This window comes from Podarcis bocagei (genome assembly GCF_964188305.1).
Source record: "Podarcis bocagei genome assembly, chromosome: 2".
Classification (NCBI taxonomy): domain Eukaryota; kingdom Metazoa; phylum Chordata; class Lepidosauria; order Squamata; family Lacertidae; genus Podarcis; species Podarcis bocagei.
Window position 1 is genome coordinate 71,359,601 of NC_138126.1, and position 16,556 is coordinate 71,376,156.

At 45.5% G+C, this 16,556-nt stretch overlaps 1 protein-coding gene across 2 annotated transcripts in view; it reads left to right on the forward strand.

The window, feature by feature from the left end:
- Positions 1-561: 561 nt before the first annotated feature.
- Positions 562-16,556, forward strand: part of RASGEF1C (RasGEF domain family member 1C) — an 82,088-nt gene continuing 66,093 nt past the window's right edge. For both annotated transcript variants that reach the window (XM_081185624.1, XM_081185626.1), the window contains exon 1: positions 562-797. The gene's annotated coding sequence lies outside the window, so the exon portion shown is untranslated. The remainder of the gene's footprint in view (positions 798-16,556) is intronic.

Below are 16,556 nucleotides of genomic sequence, written 5' to 3' on the forward strand. Positions count from 1 at the left end.
TCACCCTTGGGGGTGCAACGATGAATGTACCCTGGGCAACATGACCCTTTCCCGCTCTTCTGACCCCCAGCCCAGCAGAAGAAAACAGCAGCTGCCCCCAGGCTTAGGGCACCGTCGCCTTCTTCTTCCACATGACCGAGACGGGGTTTTTGTGAGGCAGCCAATCAGCGCCTGTCCTAAAGGCGCGAGCCACTGAAAAGCCGCAAATGGGGCAAAAGAGGGCGGAGGGTCGGAGCTGGGGCTTGTAAGCCACCGCTTTGCGCGGCCTGCACCTGCCCGCGCAGGCAGGCAGGCAGGCAGGCGCTCCCCTCCCCTATTGGCTGCCGACGTCTACAACTGCACGCGCCCGCGAGCAAGCCGCGCGCTCCCCTTCCGCTCGGCTGAGGTGTGTTTTAAAAAGGCGGGAGGGCCCAGCAGCGTGCCGAGCTTTCTGGACGCCGACGCCGCGGTTCTGGCGCGCGGCAGCCAGGCGGCGCTAGGCGCTCCGCTTGGAGCGGCGAGGTGCGGCACGCAAGTGGAGAAACGCAGCCTCTTGCAGCAGCAGCAGCAGCAGCAGCAGCAGCAGCAGCAGCTCGATAAGCGCCGTGGAAGCGGATGGAATAATAACCGGGCACGGGCGGGCGCCTGAGGAGACAGCGCGCGCGGAGTTTCTGGGCACCTGAGCAGGAGGAAGGAGGGATTCGGTGGGGACTGTTGCAAGCGGCGGATGCGGCCGAGGATTTAACCCCAGCTGGGACTTGCTGGCTGCCCTCGATGCCCATGGCTTGGCACAGCGGGGCGGGGAGTGCATAGCTCCGGTGAGTGCAGGCGGCTTTTCTCGCGTCGGACTTCTTCTCTCACACTGGGAGGCGAGGAAAGTGGGTGAGCCGAGGAAGGAGAGGTCTGCGTTTTGGGGGGCGCATTCCAGATCCGTTTCTGGAAACCGAACGCGCGCGCGCGCGCACCTTCCTTTCCTTCTGTCCAGATCCCACCTCGTTAGAAGGCGGCAGCCCCGCTTGAAAACTCCGAGCGGCTGGGAACGTGGCGAGCCTTCCCTGCCTCCCGCAGAGGCGGGCTGCTGCCGCGCCGGCTTCGCGCTTTTGCTCGGGTGGGCGGCGTGGCCTCTGGAGGGGACTCCGCACCTTGCGCAGGGGGAGCGAGCGAGCAAGCAGCCTCTCGGCTGGGCAGGCGCGGGGCTCGGAAGCGGCGTTTGACCGCAGGCCAAGTCCCGACCCCGGCCCGGTGGGCACGTCCATTCCAGGGCATAATAGACTGATCCAGGCATTGTTTGGGGCGGCACGCAGCTGGGGAACGTGGCGGGCCTTTTAACCCTCTAGCCATTACTCAACGGCGCAAACTTTTAATTTAATAATGCACTTTCCGATCGATTGGTGCTTGCAGCCCGAAGTGAATTAGCAAAAGCCAGCCGAGGGTGGGTGTGTTTTTTGTTTTCTTCGCGTTCGTCTTCGAGGTTGGTGGCGGCGATGGGAGATTAATGAGGCTGACCTCCTGGGTGTTCTCAAGGAAGGCGATGGGAACTCCTTCCGAACTGTGTGACTGGAAAACCCGTAATGTATATTGAATTAAGTTAAATCAAAGAGGGGATCGATCTCCGAGCTGCTGAACTAGGGCTATAGGCTCTTATTGCTGTGTAGAATTAAAAGTTTCTGACCCCAACCCCACCTCCTTTTAAAGGTTATTTAAGAAGTGCTGTCCTATAATATAATGCACGACTCCTTAATTCAAAACGCTACGCCTCCATCCGTCAGGCTGGACAGCCCCACAGGGATCTTTAGCTCCGAGCCGTTCGTGTGCCAAACACCAAGCCCCGATTATTTGCATGTGGACTCGGGAGTGAGCCATTGTGTTTTCACGTAAGAGTGTGCCATAGACTTCTATATACCTGTGCCTTTCTTTGAGTCTTTTAACACCTGTTAGGCACCCTGCTTCTAATCGCATTATGCGGAAGTAAACACAACGAAGTCACGGGGACTTGCTTCCACGGAAATGTGTTTCAGGCAGGGCTGTTGGGAGAGACATGCCAATCCAAGTATTTGTGCAAAGGGGAGAGATGTGGCGGCGACTAAGATGTGTGTTAAAGGATACCTAGCTTACAAAAAGATCACCATGATACTAACTGGCTGTGATCTCTGCCTTGGTCTGTGTGGTGCAAGCCCTTTTTAACAGAAGCATTAGGAGAACAACATCCAGTCGGTTTGCACTGATAGAAATACTATCTTCATTTCTGCTGTAGATCGTAATTGCAAGCAGCTTATATTTCAGCTTTGAAACATTTGTTTCACGCTAAATCCTGACATGTACAGTGTCAGATCAGGTGTGATTTTTCCAGAAACAAAAATTGATCTGAATCTGACTCAGCTGTTATCAGAAAGCACAGGATAATCCCCCCTCCCTCTCACTGGAACTGTGCCTCTGGTTTGCAGACAGCTGGATGTATGTTCCTAAAAATGGCATTTTATAGGATCATCAGAATAATCTATTGGTGTTTTTGAGGGGAATATTTTAAAAATACACACATGGTTACATTATGAAAACAAACCTCTGGCTGCATGCTTTTAAATTCCTTGTTTTGCTATGCATCTCAATATGAAACCCCTCTCCTGTGTTTTCATAATTTGGTATGGTATGAATTCTGTAAATGGTGTTCTGCAGAGATCTGCTTAACAATGTGAGCAGGAATAGTAATTACTACTGCAAAGGGCCAGCTGCCCTGTAGTTTTAGTGGCTACTTTAATTCTACACTGTACATAGTGGAAACCTAGAGTGTGGGGTGATATGTGTAAATGAGCTGGGGTCACATCAGAGGTGTTCTGATACAGTGAGGTTTTTGCCCATATATTCCTTTCATTTTTGAGCCCTTGTTTTGCTAAGCGACTCAATGCTAATCTCATACACTTGTTGCATAATTATATTGGGGGGACGGACGACATCTGGCACTAAACATTGCATTTAAGGGTGACTTATTTCCCTTAACGGTGGGTTAGGTCATGAGATTTGTTCCTTGATGATGTTATCAGGTGTTTTTAGGACAAACTCTCTTTATCGTCATGTGAAAGAATGTAACTTTTATGTGTGAGGGAGAGAAAAATAATGTAATTGATCTCTTAAATGTATTATGTATATGAAATGTCATACTTCTATCCATGCAACTACATGCAAGACAAATTTCCCCCTTGCATTTTTTAAAATCTTTGTTTTTATCTCTATGTTCACTAATGGTTTTCCCAGGGGTTGCCAATGTGGCCCCTGTGATGGGCACAATAGTGCCCCTGAAGCCTTCCTTCACTGCCTACTTAGTCTCTTAGCACCTCTACATTCAGTGCCCCCTTAATCATGAGCTGGGAAGTGTAGTCACTTTCCTCCCCCCTTGAAAAGTACATTGAGGTGAAGGAGGTATTTATAAGGGTGATGATGCTCTTTCCCACTTCTTTTAGCTCTGTGTATTTTTCAAAACTCAGATTAATTATGAGTTTTGTTTGGGATCTGACTTCTATCCAGTGCCCACAGCTCTTACTCAAAAATCTGAACGCTCCTACAACCTAAAAAGGTTGGCAATACCTGACTTTACTATGAAAACCAATGTGAGAAATAAGCTCCAGGGGCAAGGTAAAGGTAAAGGTACCCCTGCCCATACGGGCCAGTCTTGACAGACTCTAGGGTTGTGCGCTCATCTCACTCTAGAGGCCGGGAGCCAGCGCTGTCCGCAGACACTTCCGGGTCACGTGGCCAGCGTGACGAAGCTGCTCCGGCGAACAGGCACCAGAGCAGCACACGGAACGCTGTTTACCTTCCCGCTAGAAAGCGGTACCTATTTATCTACTTGCACTTAATTGTGCTTTCGAACTGCTAGGTGGGCAGGAGCTGGGACCGAATGACGGGAGCTCACCCCGCTGTGGGGATTCGAACCGCCGACCATGCGATCGGCAAGTCCTAGGCGCTGAGGTTTTACCCACAGCGCCACCCGCTGGTGAGGGTTAATTCAGGCTGCAGTCCTGTGCACACCCACTTGGATGTAAGAAATAACCCACACCGATTCTGAGCGCTTCACTGGCTAAGCACAGTTCTCTCCCCCACCCTGGGTATTTATTCATGTGAGAATCCATTTGTAGAAGATACAATTATGTTTAATGTGCAAGGTTATTTATGGAAACGTGGATGATGCAAAAAAAAAAAGTCATCTGCACATAATGTGACAGTCTATGCAGTTGTGTGCACAGGTAAGCATAGATCCGCTTAGTACCTGCAGACACAGAGGAACAGTCACTCCCATCATAAAATGCAAGTTAAGTGAAAGCTGTGCAAACAAGCCATAATTATGCCAATAATAATAGTAATAATGGAAGTGTGTGGGTGCATATAGTGGAAGTGAAATCGTTTCCAAAGGAGTAAAACAAAATCTGAAGAAATTGCTCTGGTGAGGAAATGTTATGTTTTACTTAATGTTTAATGCATAGAGTATTTGGTTGCAATGCGACTCCCTCTTGAGAACCCTGTTTGTGTGGGAGACGGGAAGCATTTTCCTCCATGTGTTCCAAAATGAGATGCACAGATTGGTTCTTCCTAAATTCTACCTTTTGTAGTCACTATTGGGAGATTCAAATGCCTGGCTCCTACCACCCCCGGACACTCAGATGTTACATATAGAGGTCATGAAGCTGCATGGGTAACTGTCACCTGCCGCCACCATGCCCAATGCCTCCCCCTCTTCACTAACCATGTGTTCCATGCACTTGAAAAGGGATGGACTCTACACTCATATTGATCTGTGTGCATAGAGCTCCACCCACCATGTATGTATTATCCTAGATCTTTCATTGTGTGGAGTTCTACATGTGTAAGTCTATAACCTCCACAGTCCCATGGCACATTTGAGGGGGACCATCTGGATCCCCCATTATGAATTGCACAGCATCAGCTGATCCATCTTGGAGGTGGTGGGAGGCCACCTTTTCCCCCAATCTCCAGCCTACTTTCCATGTTAGTATGAAACTGTATTTTCATACTAAAGGCAGAACTAGCCAAGAAGGCTCTTGGGGGGGGGGGGTAAGTCTATCTGGACCAAGTTTGATTTTGCCAGTAGAGTCTGATGGAAAGGACAATCCTTTCACAGTCATGCTGCCGCTTGAAACTTTACAGGTTTATAGCTGCTTTCTGGGCATGATGAAAATGTATTTCCTTATATGAAATGCAATCAAAAGTTTTCCTGCCCTGCTAATAGGTTTAGCCAACTTACATTTCTTTCTTTTCTGCTGCTGTAATTCGGCTATCTGTACATTGGTTGTCTTTGTTTAAACAAGGTAATATGTTGACTGTATTTTATTTTCCTCATTGTGCATGGCTGCCCTGCACATCTTATGACTTAAAATACCACCACCAAGTTGTACGCTACAAAAGGAATATACGGTGTTTGGTTTTTGACTCTTTACCATCCCTGACCACTGACCATGCCCACTTGGGCCGATGAGAATTGCAGTTTCATGTTGGAGTTATTCAGGTTGGAGTACTTATACCTCTCATTTCTCTAAAACAAAAAACAAAACCACACACACACACACACACACACACACACACATCCTAGGTAGCCAGATAATAAAGGCCTAGTGATTGTCCACTGAAGTAGAGCCTCCCTAAGAAATCTCCTCTGAAGAAAGCAGTTACTTGATTTGGGGATGGACCCTGGCTCAGTAGTAGGGCACATATTTTTGATACAGAAGTTCCCAAGTTCAATCCCTGGTAACTCCAGACAACAGGATCATAAAGCAGGTGATGGAAGGCGTGAGAACTTGGAGAGACACTTCCAATCAAAGTAGATAACAGTGGGCTAGATGGATCAGTGGTCTGACCTGATGCAATGGCAGCTCCTTAATCTTTCTTGTCTTCCTTCCCTAGCTTGGCTTATGTGTGTGGGTGCTTGTCAGCTGAATCACTGTTGATGCTGTGATGGTTGCGTACATATCTGCTTGTTGTTGTGACATCTAATAGCGCTAGGGGCCAATGGTGTGTGCGCACACTTCTATTTCAGAGGCGTTTTGCTAGAGGATTATAAAGCATTGCCTGTCAAAGTTTAGGAAGGTCTGAAAAATCATGTTAGTTATGATAGTAGCATACAGATTCTAGTGAGCTTTCCAAGCATATAACACACACATCCATCTTTATCAGGGCAGGGTGTCCCAATTTACTGCTTGAGGTGAAACAGGATGTGCCGCCTTGGCCTGCTCTGCTGCTGGCACTGCCGTCTTACCTGCTGCCACTTCTCTGCCCATCCTGAAGGCTCTGCTGCTGGTAAAGAAGGGGCGCTAACATTGGTGCCAGTTTTATGTGAGATCGCGTGATAACTTGCATGCTCTGCAGAATCTCACACAATTTTAGATGTCCTCTACAGCTTCACAACTAAAGTGGCTAACAGGGCAGCGCTTCTGAGAGTCTCTGCCTAGTGCGACTGAAGTGGTCACACTCCCTTAAATCCACCTTTGCTTTAGTGTTCCGTTATTCCATGAAGCCAAGTTTCCTTAGTGATCCACTGCTGAAAAGATTTTGAGTCAAGTTCAGAAAATATAATTAACACAAGGTTGGTTTATTTAAAAGCCCTTAGGAATAATTAAACAGTGCTAAAGTTCTGGATGATTCAATCTGTTGAGTGATACTTGAGGAGTTTTTCTTTTAAGTTATTCACTGATTTAGTATTGTTATGGGATTTTTTTGTTTGTGGGGGGGGAGGGTTAGGCTGAATGTCTGGGCTCCCTTCTAGTTCCTAGAATAGCCAAGCTGACTTTCTGCTGAGATAATGAGAGCACAAAGGAAGGGGTTCTGTGTGAGATGGTACAAGTACCGTAGTTCCTCAACTCACAGGTAGTTAGAAAGACAAAAGGCCAGAGTGGAGCGATGTGAGCTAGAAGCAAAGAAGCAAGGTGGAAACAGACAGTGAGAGCAATGTTTGATTTCTGTTTCAATCCAAGGTTGCAGCTATGGGGGAATCAAGGCCCCCTTGAGGTGTTAATGCTGTGGACCCCTCCATTGTAAACTCAGGGTGTGTGTGTGTGTGTGTGTGTAAATAAACCACATATTATAGAGACATATCAGTCCCCATTATACCTCATTCCAAGGAAACCAAACCCTGGGTAAATGCCTGGAACTCCTGGAATCTGGCACCGCCTGGAGATTGGGGTAGCATGCAACAGTATGGTGTTTCTTATATGCAATACGTATAAGACTTAACTGAAATCAAGCTTTATTCTGTGGCCCATTGATTACCACAGGTTTTCTTGATAGGTATGCATTTTAAAATGATACCTTCCCATAGCTGGAAGCCAGTTTTGTTTGTGTTAATATTGATCAGACAAGGAGTGTTGCTCAAGCAAGTTATACTTCCCCAAAAGCAAAGTTTTTTAAAAAATAGAATACATGATTACCCTGTGGGCCTTATTGACACAAAATACTGGCTAAGACGAATGCTTTTCAATTTTAGTATTAATTATTTTCCCGATACTATTGAGCCACTTGTTTCAGGGTGGACATGATAACACACTTACCATTGTCACACAGATTTGGTACAAGGCATAAATGAAAGTGCACCCAGGCTAGATTTACTGGGGGTGGGGTGGGGGTGGAACCTGGAGCAAAAATTTTCACTAGTCTTCTCCATAACTGCATGTAACTGCAGTAACTCCATAGCACTGGAGAATACTATACTATAAGCATGAAGGGGGTAATTAAAAGTGCAAGGATGAGGAGGCTGTGGGCATGAGACCAACAGTTACTACTTGAGGAAGGAGAGGGCCGAGGAGGAAGTTATATTTGAGGCCCCCCCCCCAAGATCTGGATTCAAAGACCAAAAACAAAAACAGGGAAAACGCCAGGGGCAGGGAGTATGTGTAAAAATGCAGAAGAATTGTTAAGAACAAAATACTGCTTCGTTTATTGTCAGATTGCTGTTGTATTTTATTTATATGCTGTCTAGGTTTCTGGCTGGGCTTCTTCAGCCATTCTGGGGGATGACACCCCCCCCCCAAATAAGGACATCAAAGGGGCATGTTGGCAAGTTGAGTCAAACTATGATCACAGAAGCTTAGTTCTGGCTGGCTAGTGATGCATGAAGGCCAGCAGTAATTGTTACCAGATTCTGGTACCTGAGAAGAGTCTTCGCACAGATCTGGGACAGACCCCTACGAAAAAGCTGACATGGACCTTTTCCATGTCTTTACATGTCCCAGCCACCAAGCATACCATCCGTATGAGATATAACAGCACCATGCATCAAACCCCATGTTTCCAGACTATAGTTCTGCCATAGAAAGAACAAAGTACTAAAAGGAGTCACAGAGCAGGTAGCTCAATGGGTGAGGCAAGCCACGCATACTTGGATCAGGTCACATGCATGCACCATATGGTAAAGAATTAAGGCACGCAGGAAAGGTCCTTAAAAAAACACCCCCATTTTATCTGTTTTAAAGGTACAGAACCTTCTCATAATGATCCCATTTTTTCTTCAAGTTAAATGCTCATATTCTTCTTACTTTAATTCAATGGGCTTTTCATCTGGCTCTGCATTGACATTTAACTTGAATATTATGGAGGCTGATTTACTGAGATGAATACCATTTTTACACCTGGATAAGTACTACTGGGGTAGAGCTTGGGCAATTTAATCATGTCAACCATTGGAGTCTCGTTTTCCTCTTCCGGGGTAACCTGAAGCCTAATGACTGTTTGCATAGCATTTTGTAGATGAAAGGCATCCCGTGTTAATTAGGAGAGGGATCCCTGATGCACACAGAGGTAACATGTTTTTATTAAATGCTGTTTACATTAAATACTTTGGTTAAACATATTGGAAGGGTTTGTTTTCTGTATCTGAGGACTGCAGGCTTCATCATAATGATTTCTGGGAGCTATGGCTTTTATTGGTTTTCATGACATTTTGTGTAGGCATTGGAAGCTTTGATGGTGTACAGCAGGTGTAGGGAAACTCCAGCCCTCCAGATGTTTGGGACAACAGTTCCCATCATCCCTGACCACTGGTTCTGTTAGCTAGGGATGATGGGAATTGTAATCCCAAACATCTGGATGGCCGGAGTTTGCCTATGCCTGGTGCAGGGTCTCAAGGCAGAGAACATGGTGGGAGCAATGCAGCCTCTAGAGAGAATTATTTCTGTTTTGAAGATCACACCATCTTGGATCATGAGTGCAACTAATCCAAATGAGAGCCTGACCCCCCCCCCCTTAAATTCTCTTCACTACCTTATTTAAAGGGTAACTAAGTGAAAGCTGCCACCACCATTAAACTCTCCCCCCTTGCCTTCCTCCCTCTTTGGGTGCATTTCTTCTTTCCATCCTCCCCCTGCAAGTGGCCCCAAACAGATCAACTGAAAATATCAGCACAACGCTAGCATAAAGATGGGGTGATTTTGCTGTGTTGCTGTCTTCAGTGGTCCTCACTTGAACCTCTGGGGGCGGGGAGTGGGCACCTGTGCTGATTACCACTTAAGTAGTGATTTCATTTAAGCTATGACAAATACTATTAACAATCAATTTTTTATACTGCCCTTCATCTGAGGATCACAGGGCAGGTTACAATATAAGAACACAAAAGTGCACCACATAGTAACAACCAAAAACAATGCCCTGACAGTTTAAAGGGGCATAGATTGATTGATCAGCTGAAGGTCTGGTTATAGAGAATCATTTATGCCTGACACCTAAAGATACGTAATGAAGGTGCCAGGTGAGTCTCCCTGAGGGGGAACATTCCACAAATGTGGAGCCACCTTGATTTTTATATCCAATCCTCATTTCCCTATAAGTTTAATAAAGTCTTTCTAGGTTGGATTATGGAGTTGGCAGCCTGTGTTAAGACCCTAAGGAGCAATCTCCCACATGCTTGGTCACTTGGTCACTTTGGCTGCACCTGCCCCCCTCCCCCAAGATGCAGGGAAAGGAAGGAGGGAACACAGGCTGAACATCACACAGTGGCACCTGTGGAGTTTGTTGGCAGCTGGGTGGTGGTGGTTGTCTCTGTATAAGTGATTTATTTTTTGCAATGAACAATGCTAGGGAACAGTGACAGCAGTAGCTGGTGTGGTGGGGGAGAGCTGTAGAGCCCCATCCTGACAGTGGCATCCCTCCAGTTGGCCATCTGCCCCAGGGGTGGGGCAGGGCAGGGCAGTGGAGAGGCTGGGGCTGTATAGGCGCTGGATTGGGTCCACTGGTGCCTCTGCACAGGTCCAGCCTCACCACCACCCTGCCTTTTCCAGCACCATCCAGATAGGGATGGGGGAAAACTCTGATTCCGTCCACGGTGAAAGGTGAACCTACCTAATTTGCACTTTCCTGAACAGCATGTGAACCGAAACCAACCCATCCTTCGAAATTTGCACATCTCTGAATTTTGCAACAGAGTTCCCTGGCCAAGAAATGTATGCAAAAAGGCATACACTGGGATTAAGTGTGCATAAAAATGCATATATTAGTGAAACATAGCCTACAAGAAATGCATTCTGTTAGGGAAATTTGCTTTGCAAAAATATCTGTATTGAGAGAAAATCAAACTAAAATGCTGATGGAAATTGTGAACTGATGTGGACATGTGGCCATCTGAGCTTATGGTAAATAAAGGCGAGAAACAAAAATTGACAGATTCACCCATCCCTGACTGCAATTGGAGCTCTGATTCTTATTTTGGGAGGGCGGCTCTACTCTACCCCATTGACTGCTACTTAACAGTAAACTCCCCCCCCCCCAGGTTAAACTCACAGTCCCTAAGATTCCCTTCTACTCAGAAGTAAGAGTAGTGAGGAGGGTGATGGCAAGAGAGAGAGAAAGCATGGCATGCAGCCTGCCTTTCAGGGCTGGTGCCTAGTCTTTATTAACTGCCCTGGTGCAGTTAATGACTATGGTAGTACTGTGCTGTGACAATGTTTCTTTGTACCTCTGTGCTTCTTTATTCATCATCGATTGGTACCATTATCAAGACTCCTTTCCATTTTGGACGGAGTGGCATGTGTGTAACTTTGGAGCCGGTGATGCAGGTAAACCTTAGGGCAGTGAAGGATTGGATCTAATGGATATTCACTCAGCCATCTCTTCTGTCTGATCTCAACATTGTCCTGCGGCTCTGTGTTCTGTACTTGAGGATGGCAGGCACTGAAGCAGGGAGGAAATGCAAGGGGGGGGCAATACGTTGGTCAGTCTGAGCCAGCTTTAAGGCTGGTTGGCACTGAATGATATTTGCAGACAACACCACATTTATATATTAGGCGTACTTCAGTATTGAGCCAACAGCTAGTAGTCATATCATAGCTGTTTCAGATTTCTGACATTTAACTAATGTCATTTGTGACTCAGATCTTGCATTTTCTGCCTGGTTTTGTTTAGTTTTTATTTCAGCACATTCTGAACTGTATATAAATAGAGACTGGCTAAAAATCTAAATACTGAACTATCCAGTTGGCATTTTTCTCACCGACTTGTGCCTAGCAAAGTATGACTTCCTGACCGCTCTGGAAGGGGTTTGCTTTCTTCCAGGACCAAACTGAATGGTATAAGAAATGTGTGGTCATGTTTCATGTGCCCTTTACAAAAAAAAAAGAGATGGCAGTTACATGTCATTCAGGAACAGGCTGATGGCATGTGGGAAGGGGAATCTATGTGCTATACAGCAGTACCTCAGGTTACATATGCTTCAGGTTACAGACTCTGCTAACCCAGAAATATTACCTCGGGTTAAGAACTTTGCTTCAGGATGAGAACAGAAATCGTGCAGCAGCGGTGCAGCAGCAGCAGGAGGCCCTCTTAGCTAAAGTGGGGCTTCAGGTTAAGAACAGTTTCAGGTTAAGAACAGATCTCCAGAATGAATTAAGTTCTTAACCCAAGATACCACTGTAGTGGTTACAGGATCAAACTAGGACCCAGGAGACCAGGGCTCAAATCCCCACTTGACGTAAAGCTCACTTCATTTTTTAGAAGCACATGCCAAATCCATTCTCTCTATAGAAACTTCAATTTGTCTCCTTCTAATACTTTTTAAGACCTGCATAGCTGATTTGGGGCACCAATTTGTCACTACGTCTGAGGAAAAGGTGTCAAAGAATAAGTTTAGTTGAGTAGGACCTAAGTGCGTATTGTGTTATGAATTGAAATTTAGTCTATTGTCTTCCTCCATTAGCAGTCTTTTAAATTAACAGGATCTTTACATTCATTGTTTGTTATGTGCATTGAATGGGCTCTTGGTTTTTCACCCCCTCTAGTAACAAAGCTTGTCTGTCAGTTTGAGAATGTAGCGTGTTCCTCCTTCGCACTACTACTACTAAGGCACTTAACACATTAGAACCTGATTACTAGACAGTAATCCTTTCTAAGGTGCAAGCTCTTCTATTGAACATGGAATATGTGCTTACCCACATGCATCTTTGCTGCCTATTTCCTCCGGGGGTCATTCATGACAAAAACTTTGAAACTGGGATTATGAAACGTGACAGCAGCTCTCATCCTGCAGATCAGCTTCATCCTGGCTTCTGCCACTGGTGCATTTTGTTTGCTAGGGTGATAATTACATCTGCTGAAAGCATTTCTGCCCTACTAAAAAAAAATATCTGATTGGATTTCAAAAGAATCTCATTTGAAATCTGAACCAAAATATAGCCTTTCTTGCCACTTACACATTTCTTTGCTCATTCAATCCACACACATTTGTCCTTGCTTACAAGGTTATCAATTAGCTAATATACATATTTTTTAATGATTGGTATTTATAGTGTTGCACGCCACCCCAGTCTGAACGGTGCAAGATTCCAGGGGTTCCAGGCACTTACACAGAATTCACGTTTCTTTCAGAATGAGGCACAGTGGAGACTGGTGTCTTTATGATATAAGATTTATTTACACATATGTGTGATCACGTTTCATGTGCCTTTTTAAAAAAAGAAAGAAATAGAAGGGGGAAACACTTGAGACTACGATGGAGGGGTTCATTGCATTAACACCCCCAAAAGGGTCTTGTTTCTCCCACAGCTTCAGCCTTGGCTCTGTCTCTCTCCCTAGCTTGCTGCTTTTCTTCTGATTCATATCTCTGCAACTCTCAACCTTGGCTTTGTCCACAAGTTGAGAAAGGGGCCCCACCCATTTACCACCTTACACAGAGCCCCTTTCCTTCCTTCCCCTTAATGGCCCATCACCCAGGCAGTTGCTTCACCAGGAATCTAAGCTGGCTTATATATTTAACACTTGCTGAATTCAGGGGCTAGAAAGGTCTTAGCAGACATCCTGCTTCCCTGCCTCAAACACATATCTATAACATCCAGTGAGGTCTGCCCTCATTGGGACTTGTGGTTTATATTCTTCCCCCTCCAGGCACCCTGCTCCCCCAAAATCTGCTCTTGAGGGGTCCCCCAGGCCAATGGAGAAAATTTGAGGGGCTGGAGGGGGAATAACAATAATAAGCCTTTGCTACATAAGCAGACGCTTGTACTACATTGGAGCTTTCCCCATACCTTGTAGTTTATGGGAGGAATTCAGCATAATGCCTTTACCATTGTTCCATCAGCACAAGGTTTTCAGCTTGCCAGATTGAATAATCTCCCTCCCAGTGATATCCTTGGGGTTCTCCTGACCCCACTGAGCCACTTTCTGGAGGCACAGGGCAGGAGGAGAGAGAAGGGCAGAAAGCACCATTGCTCTAGTGAACCTCTTTATGAGGGCGTCCACTAACAGGACTAGTTTGTTGAAACTAGTTTGTTGTGCTGCAGCTAAAAAAGAACTAGGACGGCAGCAGAAAGGGGCAGCAATTTTTTTAAAAAATGCTGACTTTCTGATGTGCACTCCAGATTCTTCCTTTGTAGATGCAACTTGAATTCAAGCTTGGGGATGCAGAGGATATTCTTTTGCAGACAAGGCTCAAGCTGTAGGAAGAATGATCCCTTTACATCCCTGGCTTGAATTCAAATGATCTTCCTTTGAGTTGAAGCTGCATCTGCAAAGCAAGAAAGGAAAGAATTGGGAGTGTACATATAATTGGGAGTGTACATAAAGTGCACTCCCATCTCTTTCCTTTGAAGTTGAATCACCTGATGTTATCATGATGCTAGGTGATTGAGAGTGGGGTGGCCTCACCCACTTGCTGAAGTTGTCCATGGTGTATGGGTGAGCTCAGGATCTGACCCACTGACTAGATCTCTGCCCCACCCTGCCCTAAAGCTATATTTAGGCTTTCCAGTGATGTTTTGGTGTAATAAATGTCATGTTTTCAGAGATCAAAGACGATAAAAATTCAGATGTTATGTGATTAGAATAGCATGGAAGTCAGGTCTAGGCATTTTAGAGGGGAGGCGGTCAGTCTTCTTACATGGCATGTAGATTTTTATTTGAACACGCACGGAAGAATGCATGCATTTGAAGTAATTTTAGATGGTTGTAAGTGAAGACATTGTGACAACTGCTGTCAATAAAATGACATTTGTTCTGAGGAGCAGATGGTACTCTGGAAGTGACAAATGGATTCAGTTTGAGTGCAATTGAAACATAGCACTAGAAACGTAATCGTAAAATCCCACTGAAACTCATGAACCTGCACAATCCTTTTTATATTTAAACATACACAGGTCTGCATTTAGAAATATCAGCAACTATGAGTCAAAGCCCTCTTCAATCAACTACCATCCATGCACTTGGGTGGGTATTGGAGCAGAGGGCACTGGCGCTGCTGGCCTTGTCCCAGATAATCTTGGCGGCATCATACTTTGCTACGACTGAATTTAGAGTCCCATACAAAACAACAGCCAAGCATTGCTAACTGAACACCAGGGAATATAGGTGAAAACGTAGCTATTGGGATTGTGTGTGTGGATGAGAAGGATGGAGAAAGTTACTTGAATTGGCTTAGAGGGATCGGGACCATCTGGGCATAAAGATCAGCAGTCTCTCAGGCATTTCTACAAGAGTGGGAGATAGGAAAGGAGGCATCTTACAGGGGAGGAGTGCTGGAGGTGTCCTCACTGATGAGGACAGTGCAGCTATTTGGGAAGTGTCCCTCCATCAGCATGGCAGTGGATGAAGTCCACCTGCTGCAGCCTTCCCCTGGCAACTTCCTCTGCCTCTTCCATAGTTGTTGATGTCCCTTGTGTAGCTCGGGAAAATGCTCTGTGTGGTTGCACTCTCTCCAGCTGCCATATTTCCAGCAATCTACTTTGGATTTAGATTCAGGTCAAGGTAGAATCCTGTTGGCCATTCATTGTGTCTCCTGATCTCTGTTGGATTGGTAGCTACTATCTGGAATGGCAAAACTGCAACACAGCAAAGAGTAGACCAGTAGCTGCCTCCCTCTGGCTTAGCAAATACGATCAAGTCTCCATTGAGCTAGTCTTGTAACTCTGGAGCAGGGTAAACAACCAAAGTAATTTTCTGCCCTGTTGTATGTGCTAGGGTGCAGTTTCTAAGTGAACTTTTAAGTTCCATCTGAAACTGCCACATCAACATGCTGGCTTTCTTGTTTGGCATTTACTTAAAGCTGGGATATAAATGGAGTTGAGTACTTAATGGAGTCTTACAGAGGTCATGCTTTTTCCCCCAGAATAGCCTGTCAAGCCAGATTTGCAATTTTATTTCCTAAAAGCCATTTCAATTCATCAACTTTGAAATTGAGTCCATTTACAAATAAGCATTTAGGTCTACACCTGGCAAATTCCAGTAGGTCTCTGAATGACCAACTCACAAACTACAGAGGTAGTATTTAGAGACAGAACAAATTTGCACAAAAACTTACTCACATTGACTTTTGCTATTTGGAGCTTTTAATTTCTCTCTCTCTCTCTCTCTCTCTCTCTCTCTCTCTCTCACACACACACACACACACACACACACACACACTATGCCTTCCCATTTCTGTTTATCAACAACTTTGATCTTCTTTCCCTTCCTTCCATGTCACACTTTAACATGACCAAGAAGCAGATCCAAATGGGAAAGCTATTCATGGAAGATGCATTGGTTTTCTCATATACTTTGGTGAGCTCAAGTAAATGGGTTGCAACCAGAGATGCAATTGAGAGCAACCTTTTAGAGGCCTCGTGACAATGGATCAAAATAATATTGATCTGATATTGAAAGAAAATCACAATCAAGCTTTCTTAGTTCAATGCTATCCTGTTAGAGCACGCACATGAGAAACCTCCAGATATGAAGCTTTCTGTGAGTTGGTGTGTTGCGAGTTCCCACCGACTTCAGATCCTAGTAGAATATTTGCGAGTAGCCGAGTAGAAGTTTCAAGGTAAATTGTGAGGGCCCCCCCAAGAGTTTGACTGCCTAGGGGCCTCCACAGGGGTTAATCCGGCACTATTGCCTTGGGTTAGGAGCTGCACAGCTTCATGGTTCTAGACTAATAGCCTCTGCTGCTTTCCAGGGCCCTCCAGTAAGGACATTCCACCCACCTCCCCCGCCCCCAAGAAACACAGCTGCAGAGGTTGCTAACTCCTCAGTTACTGTCGCAAACTGCCATTGTCTGAATGTGTGTTTACATCTAGCAGTGGTGTTGGGACTATGTCATGGCCCCTTCGTGTGTGTGAAAATGG